Source organism: Carcharhinus amblyrhynchos, chromosome 7 (genome assembly GCF_965287045.1).
Source record: "Carcharhinus amblyrhynchos chromosome 7, sCarAmb.v2.hapA, whole genome shotgun sequence".
Classification (NCBI taxonomy): Eukaryota; Metazoa; Chordata; class Chondrichthyes; order Carcharhiniformes; family Carcharhinidae; genus Carcharhinus; species Carcharhinus amblyrhynchos.
Window position 1 is genome coordinate 75,981,551 of NC_137330.1, and position 20,974 is coordinate 76,002,524.

The window sequence follows — 20,974 nt, forward strand, 5'->3', positions numbered from 1 at the left end:
AATTGATTTGTGTCATGACTAGCCTTTCGAAGCACTTATGATGGATGTCAGAGCCACTGGATGATAGTGATTGAGACATACTGCTTGGTTTTTCCTAGATACCAGGATGATGGTCATCTTGTTAAAGCAGATAGGGACCTCAGATTGTTGTAAAGAGAGGTTGAAGATGTCTGTGAATACCCTCGCCAGTGATCCATGCAGGATCTGAGTGCATGTCTGGTACCCCACCTGGGCCTGACGCTTGCTGTTGGTTGACCTTTGAGAAAGCTGCCCTGACATCTGCAATGGTGAACCCAGATACAGGTTTATTCAGGGCTTCCAGGCTGGAGGGCATGCTCTCATTGACCTCATGCTCAAAACGAGCATAGAGTGCATTGAGCTCATCGGGGGAGGGGATGGGGGTGTGGGTGGGTGGGGGGTGTGCGTTGGAACCAGTGATTTTACATACCTTCATCTTGTCCCCAAAGACTTGAGGGAAGAGAGTTGCCTACTTGACAAATTGTACAAAATACCTTGGATTAACCTTATGACATTTCAGGGAAATTGCATTGAAAAGTATACACAGGCCCTGTGCTGTTAACTTTTTCCATGCACTGTCACACTGGAGTGAGTTTGATTGGTTTAGAAGTGGATTAAAAACCCGTGATAAACAACAGGGTTTATTCAGTTGCTAACCCATCATGGAAAAAGATGAGCCTTTCTTTAAATACCAACAGGCTGGTGGAGACAATGAAATCCAAGGTGGGCGGTATTTATCTAGATGTAAGCCCACCTTTTTGGGTCACTATTACGTAAATAAATGCAGAAAACATGGCACCAAGCAACTTTCTTAACTTAATTTGGCTGACAGGATTTTGTTTTTCAAACTCAGCGCAGTGAGCATTTTCAGTCGTAAACTTCCTTATCTGTACACCTGCCAAATTCACTTTGTAAAGTGTACTTTTATAACCTTACACTCACAGAAGTTGCGCACATTGAGATTAAAAAAAAGAGAGGCAGCAGCTCCAGAGAGAGATTTGATTATGAAGAACATTAGTTGCCAAGACCATTCCTTCAAAAACTCGTTTCCTGGCACTGAGGGTCACCATCATATTAATCTGGAAACAAATATCGATCCTAAAATAACAAATTCCTCTTAACAGTCATCTTAAACACAGCTGCAGTGAAATGCCCCATTTTGGATTTCCAACCATAGCTATGCAATTAGGAAGGTGGGTTAGAAGGAGAGGAGCAGGAAAGAAAGAGGAGATTCTAAGTGGAGAATAAAGTTTCCTTAGCTTGCGTTTCCCACGGGCTGGCCCAAAAGAAGCATTGGCAGAAGTTAAGGAATGAAAAAGCCTGATCCATCAACAAGTGAAATAAAACTAGAAACTAAAATGAAGAATCATGGCCACTGTGATCTCACACCCTAATTTAGGAACATTCACAGAACCTAGTTAACGGAATAATATCACAGTATTTAATTTTACAAGAAATAAAGTTTATCTTATTCACTACTTTTAATTTACAGTTAACTCTTACTCAATACAAGATCATTATTGAGAGTTATAAATGACTAGCTCATTTTTGGTTTTTTTTTCTAAAAAGCTGAGCCAATGCAGTTTCAATGTTTAATCATCCCTGTAGCTTCAACCGTAAGGCAAGGTTTCCCAAGGTCAGGAAGAGCATCAAACACATTAGTAAGCCAGCTAGATTTGACACCAGGAGACTTCTTGTCCTGGGGGGCAGCCTTTAGCAGACAGGGGATGATAAGGAGGGGCCAACCAATCTTGTTTTGTACACTTTAAACACGCTCGTCGAGGGATTGTTTTTACAGCTGGTTCTTTACCAACGGAATTGTTCTAGTTCTGATCTTCATTGTTAATTTTGAGAGCATTTAAAGATTTTTATATGGTTTTATTTTTCTAAGTAAGCCACCTGCTGAGCCAGAAACTCCAAAATACAAATCTGGGAATGTGGGCTCAAGGCAATAACCTCTCATGGTCCACTGCTGCCTCACCTCTGCTGGGCATCTTTTCCGGATAACCCGGTTCACATTGAGAAATCTGTGTAGAGCAGACTCTATAGAGCATACTACTGGTGCCATCCTGAGCGAGTTTTCTGTATTGAAGAAACCCACCTTGCCATTTTTAATGTATTTCTTCATTCCTAAATTAAACATATTTTCTCCTATTGTGTTTCCTCTGGTACCATGATGAAAGCTTGCACCCACAACCCATCATGGGCTTCTATCGAGCTAACCAACTTTGACTGCCTCAAAATGCAAGGCATTTTAGACACCGTCAGGGCTATTTTGGTTAAAGGTCTTTCTCACATCAATATCTTGGTGAGATGCTATCCTGCACCAGCTCAGTCAGAAATTATTCCAAAGCATTATGTCACACATTAAAGACAGATCTATAGATCAGCTAGTTACATCTTTTCCAAAAGACAGGGGAGTCTAAAACTAGACGGCGTAGGTTTAAGGTGAGAGGGGAGTGATACAAAAGGGTCCAAAGGGGCAATGTTTTCACACAGAGGGTAGTGAGTGTCTGGAACAAGCTGCCAGAGGTAGTAGTGGAGGCACATACAATTTTGTAAGGTGGGTATAGAGGGATATGGGCCAAACATGGGCAATTGGGATTAGCTTAGTGGTTAAAAGAGAAAGGCTGCATGGACAAGTTGGGCTGAAGGGCCTGCTTCCATACTGTAAACCTCTATGGCTCTATTCTCTTACATACTCAGTTTGCTTATACAGTGGATGTTGGAGACAACTTGGAGGAAATTAATTCAACAAGCTTGTATTGTTGGAGTTATGTCAACAGATATGTAAAAAGATATGCAGGGCATTGAAAAAAATCAAATTGAATACGACCCTCTGGTAATAGTGAAGCTGTAAGGTGTGGAGTGGAGGTCAGACAGTGTATGTTACACAAACTGACGAATGGGCTAAAAGCAATCAACTCTGGTCCTGAAAAGTGCCCAGTCAACCTCACATTACCTTGGAAGCATATTATTATCTGAGCAATAGGTGAAACTTGTTACTACACATCATTATCATGCAGTAGCAACACCAGTGGTATTCTTCACTGGCAAGCCAAGGTGGTAAGTAACATGGTAAATGAACTTCAGTGTCATTGTGATGCCACAACAGCTGGTGTATTGTATCAGTGTGTCACTTCTGCTGTTCACAACAGGCAAAGTTCTGACTGTACCCAAACAGCCCATGCTTGCAAAACTCAAAACATAGACTGGGATTTTCCCTGATATTGGCAAAGGCAGATGTTGGCAGCAAAAGCGGTGTTGAAACAACAGAAACTAATGGTGGCTTTCCTCTTCATATGGTGCGGAACTTTGACAAAAAGTTACAGGTCCCACAATATATCATTGCTGGGGCTGGCCTCTGATTCACCTGCCCCGCCATCAACTCAGACACTGGATGATCCGGGGCTTATTTCTAAATGCTGTGGCAGAGCACAGCAAACAAATCAGTTAACACTGCAATGAAGTTACTATGAAAATCCCCTAGTCACCATACTCCGCTGCCTGTTTGGGTGCACTGAGAGAGAATTTAGCATGGCTGATATAACTAACCTGCACATCTTTCAGACTGTGGGAGAAAACTGCAGCACCTGGAGGAAGTCCATGCAGACATGGGGAGAATGTGCAGACTCCACATGGACAATGACCCAAGCCAGGAATTGAACCCAGGTCCCTGCCATTGTAAGGCAGCAGTGCTAATCACTGTGCCACTGTACCACCCACATATTCATACATAAGACACTGTTTTTTGCAGGCAGAAAGAACATTGTGCCTTTTTTAATTAAACAAAAGCTTAGTAAACAGTTATTCCCTGTTCATTTTTCAGAGGAATGTCCTGAACAATCAGAGTGACATACTTGGTTTAAATTTGGACTAATAACCATTCCCTACTTGCATTCTCCATGACAATGTCTTCACCAATGTGCTCTTGTCAATAAATCAGCAGCCCTTGCATATCATATGATTTGTTATTCCCCTTTATTGTTGGTAATTTCTTGCAAACTGTCCTGATAAGTGCAAGACAAAAAGCTTCGATGGCATGTCTCCTTTTCAGTAATACTCAGTATAAAAAGAGGGTGGCACAGTGATATTGTCACTGGATTAGTAATCCAGAGATCCAGCATAATGCTCAATGTAATATTCTGCCATGGCAGATGATGAAATTTAAATTCAATAAAAATTATATAAGACAGCAAAGAGTTCTGAAACACTTCAGAGGACTCAAATAGTTCATAGAGAATGTTGGCATGAGACATTGCCACCTACTGGCTGCCAGTTGAATAATCACTACAACAACTTAAAAGAAACAAGACTGAAGATTAAAATGGACTGCAATTCTCCTCAATTTTTATTTTGGATGTTTTATATGTGTTTTATAGCCATCTAATGAATATGCTCAAGGACAGCTTCTTCCCTGCTGCCATCAAACTTTTGAATGGGCCTACCTCACATTAAGTTGATCTTTCTCTACATCCTAGCTCTGATCAAATCAAATAGTATAAGAGGACAAAGGTCAAAAGGGTATTGTCAGAATGTCAAAATTCTTCAATCTGAATTTTTTTTTTACTCAGTGGTCTTTAAAATATAAAATATCCATGAGAGAAAGGAAACCTTTCTAAAGATCTTTCTAAAAATAGACTTTCTATAATGAGAAAGATTCAATGAAGGTATGTGGTTGGGAATTGTGAAATGTCCTTTGGGCTGAGTGGTCTATTAGCACTCATAAGCAGTCCTGTTGTATCGAACAGAATATGAAAGTAAATTACAAAAGGCAGAAGATTATTCAGACACATTGGAAAAAGGACGGTATGGTGGCACATTTGATTTGATTTGATTTATTACTGTTACGTGTATTAATATACAGCGAAAAGTATTGTTTCTTGTGCACTATACAGACAAAGCATACTGTTCATAAAGGAGAAAATGAGTGCTTGCAGAATGTAGTATTACAGTCATAGCTAGGGTGTAGAGAAAGATCAACCTATTGCAAGGTCCATTCAAAAGTCTGATGGAAGCAGTGAAGAAGCTGTTCTTGAGTCAGTTGATAAGTGACCTCAGACTTTTGTATCTTTTTCCCGATGGGAGAAGTGGAAGAGAGTACTTTCAGGGTGCATGGGGTCCAAGCTGTGATACAACCAGAAAAAAATGCTTTCTATGGTGCATCTCTAAAAATTGGTGAGAGTCATAGCTGACATGCCAAATTTCCTTAATCTTCTGAGAAAGTAGAGGCATTGGCGGGCTTTCTTAACTATAGTGTCGTCACACTGCTGCTTCACAGTGCCAGGGGACCAGGTTCAATTCCAACCATGGGTGAATGCCTATGTGGAGTTTGCACATTCTATGTCTGCGTGGGTTTCCTCCCACAGTCCAAAGATATGTCATTAAGTGGATTGGCCATGTTAAATCGCCCTTTAGTGCGAGTTAGGGGGATTAGCGGAGTAATTGCGTGGAGTTATAAGGATAGGGCCAAGGTGGGATGTGCTGCCAGAGAGTCGGTGCAGACTCAATGGTCTCCTTCAGCACTGTAGGGATTCGATTATTCTGTCTGTGACTGGGGTGATGAAACCTGATGGTTCCTGCTGGCCTTGTATCTGTTAGCGCTTCTCCCCTTCCAAATGTAGCAATACAGATCATACATTCACCATACAGCAATCATAAAAGCAAACCTGCTTGTTTTTTTTCTACGATGTGATAAAGCAGTATCCTATTGCATCACTATATCACATGCTGGGTCTGCAGTGTACCATACCATCATGCTATCCTATTTCTGCTATATTATTTCTCGTCACTATTTCTGTTCAATCTCTAGGTATTTCATACTTTAGCAATATGAGAGCAATGGGGATCTGCCAGCATTACATTTCAGCCAGCCTACCAATTATTAAATGCATTAAACTCTAAGTGCAATATCCTTCTGGTTTTCCTGTTGCTCTACATTATCTGTCCATAACCATTGTCTCCCTTGGTAATGACTGGGTTCCACTCACCACCTCCGAACAGCTGAGATTGATCTTGGACTCATGGCGGATGGAGAGTTTTGGAATGATTCTGCACCCTAGCACTGAGGTGTATTGTCTGAACAGCATATCTCCATGCTCTGATTTGCTGATTCCAATACCTGGAGGTTACTTCACCAACACAACTATTGCTGTGACATGATAACAGCTGTTGCGGCTCACTCTCTGTTGCAGGGTTAACTGTGCTTCACCCAGGCTGCTTGGGCCACACCTAGCTAGGCAGGACAGCAGGTGATTTGCTCGCTGCCACTCTAGGAGGAAGACGATATTCCCTGGACTGGTGACTTACTGGATGTGGAACCATAGCTGTGTCACTACTGCCATTCTGAGGCTCAGCATTTTTAAAAGATTGAATGTGCTGTTTCGTGGACTTTAAACTTTGCCTTAGAAATGTCTCCAGATCAAAATCAAATCACTTTTTATTTCATACAGCTCTGTGTTGGATGAGATTTCAAGCCAGTGTTTGACTGAATATGCAAGTTATGTGAAACTATTCCAGGAACTGCAATACAGAGACAGATGGACATGCAAAGCTGAGCAGCAGCTTCCCTTGTCCCTTACCAATCAAGTGGTGACAGAAATTCCTTGAATAAAGCCATCATACCAGCAACAGTTTTCACTGCAGAGTTTAACTAAATTAGTCTAGAATACACTTCAGTAGTGACAGCTAGTGTCATTGTGATTATTCTCACCACTGAGATACGCAACTATAACATCAAGAGTGAATCACTCCCTCAGTAACTGCACTGAAGTGCCAACCTAGATTATGAGTTCAAGTCTCTGGTGTTAAGGCTTGAGCTTACAATTTTCTCATTCAATGATGAAAGTACTTTCACTATGCTACAGGAAAAGACTATTCAGCCCTTCAAAATGATTCCTTCTATAAAGCATGTAGACTCCATTCTATCAAAAAATGTACTCAACTTGCTTCATCTTCTGAGAAAAATGCTCTGTAAGATTCCCTCCCAGCCCTCCAGAGAGAATTAAGAAAATTACAAAACATTTAACTAACCTACAACCTATATTATTCATTCAGAGCCAGTTGCTTTCCTTGGCATAACTGATGCGTCTACTATTCCAGGTCTAGTCAGAGGGGGTTGATTCTTTTCCCCAGTGGTCAGAGAGTACAGATTGCATACCACTAGTTTCTCAGTAGTCTGGTTGGGACACTCATGAGCTGACTTTATAATTGAGACCAGTACACTTCTGCAGTCAGAGACAGCTCAAAAGTAAACTTGCTGAATGTGCCAAGACCAGCAGTTAGGAAGACTTTGTTAAAAAAACCCAGGCTTCCAGGACTTACTAAATTCAAACTTTGGGGTTGCTATACAAAACCCAAACACCAAGAGCCAGCAGCAGAAGTATGGCATCCAATACACAACAAAAGTAGCACCAATCTCGGTGTGTGTCAGATGCACAGGGCAGAATTTTACCAAAATTTGTCAGGTTCTGACTGAAAACTGACGTGTACCATTTCATATGTACAGTCAAGTTTTCAGACTAGATGTTCTGGCACTTGGGGCTTCGTTTGCATTGTTGCTTTGGTGGGGTAGGGCCTAATAGTCTTTCTGTAGGTGTGTCAACAATTGGGGTTGTTAGGATTTGTAAGTTTCATTGATCTGTGAGGATTGCTTCATCTTTGAGTAATACTTTGATGCTAAGCATTAATAGTTCGTTTAGCAGATCTTTCTGGATCTCTGGATCCAACTCAACAATTCAGTCTGCTAGTTCTGCAGTTGAAACAATCAGTATATCCTTATCCCTGCATCTGCTGAGGAGGTATTCGATGGGTTCTGTAGGTTTTTGTTAAAATGAATTTGGAATCTTAACCTGACTCTGAACTGGTTTCCCAATGTAGTCTCTTTTGAGGACCCTTTCGCTCTTCCTCTGTTCATCCTTAAATTTGCAACCTGTTTTCTTTCCCAATTGTCAGGTGTTTTTTTTCTGATTTGCTTTTGTAGTTCAAATGTACCTGAATCAAGAAACCATAGTTCTGTTAGCCATTTAAACATTGTAAAATCAGATGTTAAGTCAGCTGAAATCAATTCAGATTGAAGAATTTTGAGGACATTTTGACAATATCCTTTTGACCTTTGTCTTCTTATACTACCTGTGATGAGTGTTGCTAGAAAATTTCTGAAACTCCATTTGTTGTAATCTCAGCCTGCCCTGGCCCAATTTTTGGACTAGTTTTTGCGGCTGATTCCCCCTCATTTGTAATCAATCCTGACCACCAGCCTTTCCCGACTGAGTTAGCTAGTGCTGGTCCTTTGACTGCACTGACAGGCTGCGTGCTGCAATCTCATCATGAGAAATCCATCTGTTTGCCAGCTCTTTACTAGAGCATGCTTTTGGCACTGTCTTTTCAAAGCTTTTCTGTAGCAACCATGCTTTTTGATTTCAACATTCTTTGATGTTACAGCCTATATGCGATCCAACTAGAATTTCAGACCATGTAGCATGATCTAAAACTGTTCACCATGTTGTATCTGTACTTACTCATGCTGCATGGCTGAACATTATATTGTTTAGAAAAAAAACCACAGTTGCATACTCTGTAGTGCCAATAATGGTATAAAGGCACCAATTGCTCATAACGGATTGTAAAAACATGTTGTGAGTTCATCTGTTAAGAACAGGCAAGATAAACTGACCTGGAGAAGATACTTAACATAGCGATGAAAAAATAATAATTTAGCAAATATGGTCAAACTTAAAGGCACATTGAAGCATCTAGGGTCAGGTTTACATTATGCAAAGAAAAATTATTTGAGTGACTTCAGTGCAATATAAAAGAACTTTTCTCCAGCCATCCTTTTTATGATAAAAAGACTGAACTCATTGCCTAACTTCATTCATCTTCCTTGTACATTTGCATTTAGACTGGCATGGAATCTTCATTACAGCCTTTTGCCTTTACATCATTAAACCTGATTTACACTTTCATTCTCAAACACGTTTATTAGTTCTGTTGAATTCTTGACAGCCAGAGAGAATTTACATTCCACACACCTATTTCTGTTCATTCTGGGATTAATAGATACAGAAATGACTTCAGTATCCTGGAAATGCTGGCAAACACACAAAGAATGTGTAGACTGTCTGCTTAATTAACACAGCATCGACAGTGCATCATGCCTTTGTAATATTGGTAATGTTGACTCAAAACCGAAATGGAGCTTGGCTGAGTTATGGAGCTGGAATTAATTTAGCACCTTTTTTAAATTTTTGCCTCCGGTGGTAAATTAACATTTCAGCTTTTTCTTCATTTCCTATCATCTGTTTTTCTCCCATATAATTGTTTCTTCAGTGTTACTTCCTTCTGTTACCTCCCCCCCCCTCATTAAATATGGAGTTCACCAAGAGGAGGCATGTGTTCAGGAATCTCTCAAATGCAGCTTACATGACGATTACTACACAGCACACCCATGCAGAATAATACCATGGATCAAAAGCATAAACTGGTAATAACTAATTGCATCTTAAGCCATCACTCCAAACTATTTAGTGCAAAGAACAACCAATCATGAAGGGTCTGGACAGAGAAGATAGGGAGAAACTGTTCCATGGGTGGGAGGTTTAAAAAAAAGGACATTGGCAACAGAATCAAAGAAGACATCAGGATAACCTCTTCTGTGCAGTATGTAGTTAGTATGTGGAATGCGTTGCTTGAATGTGGTGGAGGAAGATTCAATTTGAGGCTTTGAAAGGGAATTAGATAATTATCTGATAAGCTCTGTAGGGTAAAGGTGGGTAATGGAACCAGTTGACACATAAGGAGAGAGTAAACAGTTTGGGCTTGTACTCGCTGGAGTTTAGGAGGATGAGGAGGGATCTGATTGAAGTATATAAAACTTTAACGGGAATTTATAAAGTACATGCAGACCAAATGTTTCCTCTAATGGGGCAATCTAGAACAAGAGGTCACAGGTATAGGTTGAGAGGTGGTAGATTTGAAACTGAGATGAGATGTGGTGAATTTATGAAACTCACTGCCCATAGCGTGGCAGAGTCTGAATCACTGAATGGTTTCAAGAGAGAGATAGACTTATTTCTAACAAAAAAAAGGAAAGAGGGATTGTGGGGAACAAGTGGGAGGGTGGATTTGAGACCAGGGAGAGATCAGTCATGATCTTATTGAATGGAGGAGCAGGCTTGAAGGACTGAATTTGCCTACTTCTGCTCCTAATTCCTATGTAGTTAAGTTTCCCTGCATCACCATCACCTCTCTCAACTACTCCAATGTTGCTAAATTATCAGACTCCTTATTCAACATACAGCTTTGGGCGAGTCCTCTAGCCCCCAAACTCATGAATACTTTTCTAACTGTGATTTCTACTTTAAGGTACAGTGCTTTGTAAAACGGACCTCTTTGGCAATGTTTTGGGTCATCTAAACTAACAGCTTCTTATTGTGGCTTGGTTTTGGTTTAAAATGCTCCAGTGGAACACCTTGGGACCTTTAATTATGTTAAAGGTGTCATCAAGTATTTGTTGTTGTGTAGCATCCAATAAATAGTGAAACTAATTGCACATACAGCTAAAGTGCCCATGTACAACTTGCCTTTGACATTGGTTAAAAACAATATTGTCAAAGGTCCATCAGCTTGTTGGAACACGCTGAAATTAATTAAATTCTTGACTTTTTATAGTATGACTAAGAATGAAATTGCACTGAGTTTATGTTCCATCAAAGGAAACAGTTACCAAGTGAGACTGTTGCAGATTGGATTCTTGAATTAATGAAACTCTCTAGTCACTCTGGGCATGGCATGGACTTGAAAATGAACCTTAGAGACATTTATGTAGGAGGCCTAAAGAACAAGCTGCTGAGAAAAAAATGATATGTTGGCCTTCATACATAGTGAGAGGATTCAAGTACAGGACCAGGAATGTCTTGTTGCCATTCTACAGGGAATTGGTGAGAACACATCTGGAATATTGTGTGCAGTTTTAGTTTCTTTATCTGAGGAAGGATGCTCTTGCTATAGAGGGAGTGCAGTGAAGCTTTACCAGACTGATTCCTGGGATGGCAGGACAAATCAATGAGAAGAGATTAAATAGGTTTGGATTATGAGCTCTGAAGTTTAGAAGAATGAGGGGGGGATCCCATAGAAACAGGACTAGACAGTGCACATGCAGGAAGGATGTTCTTTACTGTCTGCTGCAGCTGCATGCTTACTTTCTGCAACTGGTATACAAAGGCACCCAGGTCTTGCTGCACCTTTCTCTCCGTCAATGAATTTAGATAATAATCTGTCTTTGCTTTTGCTGTCAAAGTGGGTAATCTCACATTTATCCACATTGTACTGCATTTGCCATTAATTTGCCCACTCACCCAACTTGTCTATATCACACTGAAGCATCTCTGCATCCTCCCCCCCAGCTTTGTGACATCTGCAAATTTGGAGATATTACATTAGTTCCCTCATCTAAACATTAATATTCATTGTGAATAGCTGGGGTCCTAGCACTGATCCCTCCAGTACCTCACTAGTCACTGCCTGTCTCTTATAAAAAGACCTATTTATTCCTACTCTGTTTCCTGCCTGCCAACTGGTTTTCTACCCATCTCAATACTGTACTCCCAATCCCACACGCTTTAATTTTACACACTAATCTCTTGTGGGACTTTGTTGAAAGCCTTCTGAAAATCCAAATAAACTGGCTATACCTTCAAAGGTTTGCCTATGATGAGGCAACAGCCATGGAAGTGGCAGAAAGAGAAAGTTGCAAATTGAAAACATTTCTTTTCCTGAGTCAGCAAGGGATGCCCATCAGGTTTCAGATCACACCAGCTAAGTTTGCAGTCTCAGAACCTGAAATTTAGATACTGCCTTGCCCTGGTTGCCACCAACCATTTAAATACCCCCAAAGTGCTACGTCTGTGGGAAGGTCAGTCATATCCAGATGGCATGGAGTAGAATAAACAGTAATGCTCCAGGCCATAGCCTGGGTCAGGGTTCTGATTGATCTAAAGCATTTCAGGAGTCTAGGATGCTCAAATGCACATATGACAGATGTTATTGAGCTGGCAGATAAGAGTTGCACTCAGAGGGCAAGAAAAATAGCACATGGAAGATGAAAGCATCAGAACTGAAGATAAAATTCCAACATCCACAGTAGAAATGAATTTGGAGATTCACAGCTTACTTTACTCTTTGATGTAGCTAGAGCTGTGTCTTTTTTATAGGAAAGTGGGTGTAAGAAATTCCCAGTCATGATCCCTCAGGCAAAGCTGTGAAACTGACAAATTATTTCAATACAGTATTCCAGTCTTAGGTGGCATTAGTGTTAGGGTGGAATATAGTGATATTTTCTATTACTTGATATTGGTAGAATAGGAGACTCCTAATGGGAAGGTGAAGACACAGTTAAACCAGGGCCAGTTATTTACAAGATGGATCAGTAAGAGCACCTCTGACATCGAGCAAGTGCTATGAGAGCATAAAGTGGGGTGTGATGGAAGCTGTGGTTTTAACGTTTTTTTTGGACTTCAACAGAAACTGAAAGGGGAAACTGGGAAAGAAAACAGGCACTAAAACTGAGATTGGAAATCAAATTTTCTGGGGAGGACTGAAATTAGTTGGAACCATGTAAAAAGATGCAGAGCCTTTGGAGCTCAGATGATTGTACCAGTGATGCAGTATACACAGGTTGTGGATAGGCAAATATATTGTTGCTGCTGCTTAAAGATAACCTTGGTAGATCTACACCATCCAGACTGTCATGAGCAGAGTTGAGAAGGCTCTGCAGACATGTGCCATTTTTGGTGGAGACTAACTCTGGAGGTCATGGGGAGCCATGTGCCACTGTTAGCTGAGGACCTGACTACATTCCAAAAGTAAAAGAACTGGAGAAAAGGTGGTTACTTCTGATCATATTTAGTGTTCGCTTTATTTGCCTCTGGTTTGCCATTTTCTTTTGTTTTAAATTACAGCACCTCCTGACTCTTCAATCTTTCAGTAAATAACTTGGATTTGTGTTTATTTTAAGTTACTGATCTTGACTGAGATCTTAACAGTGGTCTTTGAGGAAGAAACAATAAAAACGATAAAATTAGGCAACAGTACAATGTTAAATACAACTCATGCAAATGCAGTTGTTCTTTTGACATTTCCCATGTAGACTGATTCATTTCTATCCAGTGAATGACTTGTGAATTACCTTACATACACAATTGATATGTCAGTGCCTGCCAGAGAAATTAATGATAAAATTGTAAGGATGTGCTTTTCAACAAAGTTCTCAATTATGTCATGAATGGCTGATCTAAACAATATGATAATGAGAAATTGCAGGAGTCTTTCACACATAGAAATGAACTGAGTGAAGAGACAAAGTTTAAGATTCATTGTTTCAACAATGTTTAGAGAGAAATTGTCAGAGGAACTTCATCAAGAGCACACAGGAATAGTGCTTATGAAAGCAGTAGCAAGAAGCTATCGTTGGTATTCAAAAAGTATATAAACACTTAAGAGCTGGTAAAAAGTTGTGAAGCATGTCTCAGAATGAGAAATCATCCAACCAAGGTTCCTTTCATTCAACACAAAAAAACTTTGGGAATGAGTGCATGTAAATTTCTTTGAAGCGGAAAAGTGGTTTGTCGATTGCTGTAGCAAATGGACAAATGTTGAGTATATGTCCAATACCTCAAGTGCCCAAACTATTGGAGTTTTGAGAAATTAGTTTGCAGTTTATGGGCTACCAGATGAACTGGTTTCAGATTATAGTCCACAATTTATGTCTGAAAGTTTTGAAATATTTCTGAGGAAGAATGGACTCAAACACACTCTATTGACATCAAATCCCCCAGTATTGATTGGTGCGACACAAAGTGTACAGATTGTGAAGGGAACATTGTAGATAATTGTTCGAGGTGACAATCCAGGCAGTTATTTCCATGCTTCTCTTTGCCACATCCTAGATAATTTTCTGTTCTCTTGCAGACTAGCCCAACAGTTGACAACAGGTGTTCATCCTACAAGTTAGTGCTCAATCTTGCTCTTTGGCCAATGTTTAGTTTTCTTAAGCCTGATGTCTATAATAAAGTAGAGAAATACAGATACACCAGGCAAGAAATGTTAAATGCTGGTCAGAAAGTTCTGATGAAAAAACATTTACATGATAAGGAGAAGTGTGACTGGAATTGTAAAGAGATTAGACACATTTGCATACCTAGTGCAGATATACCTACTGCAGATTGGAGTGAGTCAGTGCCATACAAGATCATGAAAGAAGAAATCAGACTACTATAATCCAAATTCCTCCCAAAGCCTGAAGTGAAACTCCAAAAGTGAAAGCTTGTTAGCTAGTATTACAGAATCCACTGGTAAAGCAAAGCAGGTTAGGGTCTTTGATCAAAACAAATCAATGCCACGGTCAATGCCAAACGTTAATTGGATTTGGCAGTCAAAGTCAAAGTTCAAGAGTAACATGGTCAGAGATGTTGAAAAGGAAGGAGATGCCCAGTCAGAAAGAGAAATAATTCAGACTGATTGACTGAAAGTATGTAGGAATTAAGAACAAAAATATTTGTTCCTTTCATTACGTATGGCCAAATGATAATACTTTTGATAATCACACAGAGGTATATGTTAATTATTTTGGCAGTATCAGTCATATATATTTTGGCTGTACTGACTGTAAGAATGTATAGGACATCATTGTACTTCCTACACCTTTCCTTGGGGTCCTTCACACATCTGCATTACCTTCAGGAATCTGAAGGGTTTTCTACTGTACGAATGTGTAACTGGTGTATGATCACTGGGGAGACAGTAACAGGGTGGTAATGTTGTTGGACCAGTAATCCAGAGACCCAGATTAATGCTTTGGGGGACATGGCAGCTGGTGGAATTTGAAATCTGGAATTGAGGCTACTCTGAGTAACTGTGACCATGAAACTACATTAATTGTCGCTAAAACACATCTGGCTCATGAATGTCCTTTAGGGAAGGAAATCTGCCATCCTTACCTGGTCTGGCTTACATGTGACTCCAGTCCTGCAGCAATGTGGTTGACTCTTAATTGCCTTCTGAAATGACCCAGCAAGTTAATCAGTTCAAGGGCATTTAGGGATGGTCAACAAATGCTGGCCTTGCTAATGACACTCAGATCCCATAGGATAAAGTACAAAGGGAAAAAACAGCATGTCATGCAGGTCTATTTCACTCTTCTGGCAGCTACCTTGAAGCTTTTATGATGTGGTAATTCCTCCATCCACATCCCACATACCTCATTATACTTTACCCTGTATTGTAGGCAAGAGAAAGACTACTAGATGACAAGACTCATCTCCTGTGTGCTTGACTTATATTTCTTTTCTATTACCCACTGGTGCAGGCTGAACTGTGCTAAAATAACTTCCCTAGGTTAGTTAGGGCTCTAGCTGATCTTAGAGGAACAACCCCTGCTGTCTTGATTTAATCATCATATTCAGCATCTTTTCCAACCTTCCATTTACAAAAAAACCCACAGAGGCTGGTATTTAGGTCAACAAACCAGTAAGCATTGCAGAGTCAACAACTAGAGGAACATACTGTAGAGGAAGATGTCAGAGGGGTTATTATTTTATCCACTTATACAAATGCAAGCACATTAATTATTTTCCTGATGTGAACTCCTTAAGTGCTCTTTTACTCTTATTTTTCATGAAGTGCTTCCCCCTGTGGCTGCAACACTTCCCAGTAGAAGGCTGTTGTGGTTGAATCAGGATTGCCAATCGCAAAGAGAAAAATCAGTGAGGGGGCCTGTGTTGTGGGGGGTTCACTGGCTCAGATAGATTGTGGTAGTAGGTATAGATTCAGGAGGGCAGAGGTCCAGAAGTGCAGCTACCCTGCCAGACTTGCTGAATGGCACAATGTTCCAATCCCAGTGCATATTTGCCTCTGACATCTGTAAGCAGCTCAGTACACCCACTGATCTTTAGTATTCCCAGCAGACTCCAACAGAAAGTTTCTCTACACTAATCTTATTGAACACATTCCTAATTTAAAGATCCACCATGAGGTTTCTGCCAATTACTTTTTTTCCAGACACCCCCAATTGACTTAATCTTTCCCATAAGATGCATCCTCTTAATTATGTTAACATCCATGTAAACGTTTTCTCCACTTTCTCCAGTGCTTCAATCACCTTTACAGTATAGGAAACTGAACAGTACAAAAGTACTCCAAATCTGGCCAAAGCTTATATAACTTTAACAATTACATACCTTCCTGCTTTTGTATTCAATCTACAATTGAGGCTTAGTGCATTTTTATATCCTTATCAACATTGTTACTACTTCTAACGATTTATGTAGCTGCATTCGCAGAAATTTTTGTCCCTCTACCTCATTTAGTTTCTTACCTTCCAAGGAGTGTGGGTCTCTATTTCTCAAAAACTGATAAACCTCACTCATTACTATGTTGAATTTTATTTGCCATTGCTCACATTGAAAGCCTGTTTATGCTGACATGTTAATATAGCCGTCCATGCTATTAGCTGAGCATTTCAGTATAATATAATTTTCAATTTGTGAGGTGAATTGCTGTCCCAACACATATCCCTAAGGGACATCATTTCTCACCTCCTGCCAATTAGAGAAACTTCCCTTAACTCCTATCCCTTTTTGTTTTGTAGCCACCTTTAAATCCATTACATCTATGTTGTCAATCATTGTATCAAAGATCCTTAGAAAGTTTATCTCAACCACATCCACTCTTATTATTTGTTCAATTAATTCCGCAAGGTTGGTAAACCATCACCTTGCTTTGAGATATGCAAGCCAAATTATATTCTTCATCTCTGGATATTTTACCTGTTCCTGTAGCAAGGATTCCAATACCTTTTCTACCACTGACGTAAACAATTTATCGAGGTTCTGTCTGCATTACTGCTCATTATTAGTAACCACATTCATGGAACAACAACTTTTCCTACTTGAGAAAGTATACATATGCTTCTCCATTCTAACAAACTGCTTTTATGAGTATGTGGAGGATGAAGTAAAAGTTGAATTCATCTTCATGTATAATAGCAACAAGAGGAATTGCATTTCAAAAATCTTGGTAATTGAACTACGTAACTACAAATAGACCATTATTATGTGATATGTTTTGCTGTAATGCATAATAGGATTCAAATTCAGTCTGTCCTATTTCAATTTAATTGGATTGCCAACTGACTGGTCTATTCTTGCCTTGGTATCAACTGAAAAAACATTCTCTGATGTCAGTGTCCTTTTTTAATATTGTTTACATTCTCAAATTAACCATCTGCCGATGCTGAGCCATCAATGTCTCAAAACAGGGTCTGACATGACTTTTCAGATTATTTATGAAGTGTACCTTATACATATTCTTTTAATATAGAATATATTATATATCAATTTTAAAAAGAAGCACTTGGTATGGCTCTCTCAAAGCAACAGTTTAGAAGAGGTAGAAAATTGAAATAAAGCAGCATGATAATAATGATCTAAAGGGAACAAATGTCTGAGTACGTTACTGACCTAATCAGGAATTGTCATTGCAAAATGGGGGAATAAATGGATATGGGTATATGGAAGATAATTAGGGCTAATGCTGGTGTAGAGGATAACAACCAATATGAGCTAGTTGGACTGAATGCATTGTTTTTGTGTTGTATTTTCTGTGCAATTCTCTGACTGAAACATTATTCTGCTGGCACTGAAATTATTCTCTCTCGAAAATCAATTACAAATAGGTTGCAGCTGCTATTCATTGATCCAAAGTGCATTCTGCACATGTTGCTTCTAAGGTCCATTCTGCATGCCATAATTTTCTTTCCCCTTTTAAGGAAAAAGCAATGTAAATATAACTTAAATTGGTAGAAACTGTAGCATGTCGTAGGGTAGCGGGATCAGGATTTAAAAAAATAATTCATGGGAAGCGAGTGCTAGCTAGACAGGCATTTATTTCCCATCCCTAATTGCCCTGGAGATGTTGGTGGGGACGTGCGAGAATGGACAACTTCACATTTTCCACATTGTACTGATCTGCCGATATTTTCCCACTCAATTAACTTATCTAAATCCCTTTCCAGATTTTTTTGTATCCTTTCCATAACTTACTTTCTTTCCTATCTTTGTACCATTCACAAATTTGGCTACAATTCTGTTTGTCTCTTCATCCAAGTAACATAGCTTGTAAGATAAGCCCTGGAAATGCTGGTGGTGACCTGCCTTCTTGAAGCACTGTTCTCCCCATGTGTTGCAGGAACACTCACTGTGCAGGGAGTTTGGGATTTTAACCCGGGGCAGTGAAGGAACAGTGATATAGTCCAAGTCAGGGTGGTATACAGCATGGAGGAGAACCTGCGGGTGGTGGTTCTCCTGTGCATCTGCTGCCCTTGTCCTGGTCGGTGGTAGAGGTCACAGGCTTCACGGTTGTTGTTCAAGATGCCTTCACATATTGCTGCAGTCCACTTTTTAAATGATACACACTGCAGCCCCTGTGCATCAGAAGTGGAGGGAGTGATTAGGGATGGAAAATAAATGCCTGCCTAGATGGCACTTGCATCCCAAGAATGATTTAAAAAAAAAAATCCAGATCCCTCTACACTGCGGCATTCTACGGTTTTGATCAATTTAAGTAATATTTATATTAGAACATTGAACAAACAGCACAAACAGGCCCTTCGGCCCACAAGTTGAGCCGATCATATCCATACCTAACAGGCCCATCTCTAACTCTTAATCCCATTAAATCCCATGTACTCATCCAGAAGTCTCTTAAAAGACCCCAGTGAGTTCGCATCTACCACCACTGACGGCAGCCGATTCCACTCACTCACCACCCTCCGAGTGAAAAACTTACCCCTGACATCTCCTCTGTACCTGCTCCCCAGCACCTTAAACCTGTGTCCTCTCGTAGCGACCATTTCAGCCCTGGGAAATAGCCTCCGAGAATCCACCCTATCTATACCTCTCAACATTTTATAAACTTCTATCAGGTCGTCTCTCAATCTTCGTCTCTCCAGGAAGAAAGAGACCTAGCTCACTCAACCTTTCTTAAGGCATGCCTCCCAATCCGGGCAACATCCTTGTAAATCTCCTCTGTACCCTCTCAATAGCTTCCACATCCTTCTTGTAGTGAGGCGACCAGAACTGCGCACAGTACTCTAAGTGGGGTCTGACAAGGGTCTTATAAAGTTGCAGCATTACCTCCCGACTCCTAAACTCAATACCTCGATTAATGAAGGCTAGCACACCATACGCCTTCTTGACCAAATCCTCTACCTGCGAGGCCGATTTAAGAGTCCTGTGGTCCTGGACCCTAAGGTCCTTCTGCTCCTCAACACTGCTAAGACTCCTACCCTTGATATTGTACTCCTTCATCCCATTGGACCTGCCAAAATGGACCACTACACATTTATCCGTGTTGAAGTCCATCTGCCAGTTCTCTGCCCAGTCTTGCATCCTATCTATGTCTCGCTGCAACTTTTGACATCCCTCCAGACTATCCACAACACCACCAACCTTCATGTCGTCGGCAAACTTACCAACCCATCCCTCCACTTCCTCATCCAGGTCATTTATGAAAATGACAAACAGCAAGGGTCCTAAAACAGATCCCTGGGGCACTCCACTGGTGACTGACCTCGATGCAGAAAAAGACCCACCCACAACCACTCTCTCTGCCTTCTGCAGGCAAGCCAGTTCTGGATCCACAAGGCAACAGCCCCTTGGATCCCATGCCCTCTCACCTTTTCAAGAAGTCTTGCATGGAGGACGTTATCAAACGCCTTGCTGAAGTCCATGTAAACCACAACCACCGCTCTTCCTTTGTCAATGTTTTCAGTCACATTTTCAAAGAACTCAACTAGCTTGTAAGGCGCAACCTGCCCTTGACTAAGGCATGCTATTTCTGATCATACTAAACTTCTCCAAATGTTCATAAATCCTGTCCCTCAGGATCCTCTCCATCAACTTACCAACCACTGAGGTCAGACTCACCGGTCGGTAATTTCCCGGGCTACCCCTGTTCCCTTTCTTGAAAATAGGAACCACATCTGCAATCCTCTAATCCTCTGGAACCTCTCCCATCTCCATCGATGACACAAAAATCATCGCGATCTTCTTAAAGAAGATTATAGTATGCAACATGAGCAGAATGCACACTGGATTAATGCATCTCAGCTGCAACCCATTCGTAATTGGTTTTCTGATTTTTGAGTTTACTGTCGTGGATGGGGTACCAATCAAGGGGGCTGCTTTGTTCTGAAAGGCGTAAAGCATCTTGTGTGTTGTTAGAGTCGCACTCACCCAGGCAAGTCAAGAGCATCCCGTCACACTTCTGACTCTGCCCTGTAGATGATGGACAGGCTTTAAGGAGTCAAAAAGGTGAGTTACTTGCCACAAGATCATCAGTCTCCGACCTTTTCTTGTAGTCACAGTACAATTCAGCTTTTGGTCAACGGTAATCCCCAGAACATTGATCGTGGGAGATTGAATAAAAGCATTGCCTGGCACTTGTGTGGTGCAAACGTAAATTGCAACTTATCAGCACAAACCCAAATGTTGTCCAGGTCTTGCTGCATTTAGACATGGACTACTTTAGTATCCGAGTTGTTGGGCACGGTACAATCATCAGCGATTATCCCCACTGTTGACCTTATGATGGAGGGCGGGAATCATTGATGAAACACCTGAACATAGGTGGGACCAGGACACAACTCTGAGGAGCTCCTGCAGTGATGACCACTCCAACAACCACAACCAAATGTCTCCAACTAGTGAAGTGCTTCCCATTGACTTACGTTGTGTTAATGTTCCTTGATGCTACATTTGGTCAAATGTTACCTTGATGTCAAGGGTAGTCACTCTCACTTCACCAGTTCAGATCTGTGTCATGTTTGAATCAAGGCTACAACGAGTGAGGTCAGAAGCTGAGTGGTCCTAACTGGTCCAGTGATCCTTTTGAAATAGGA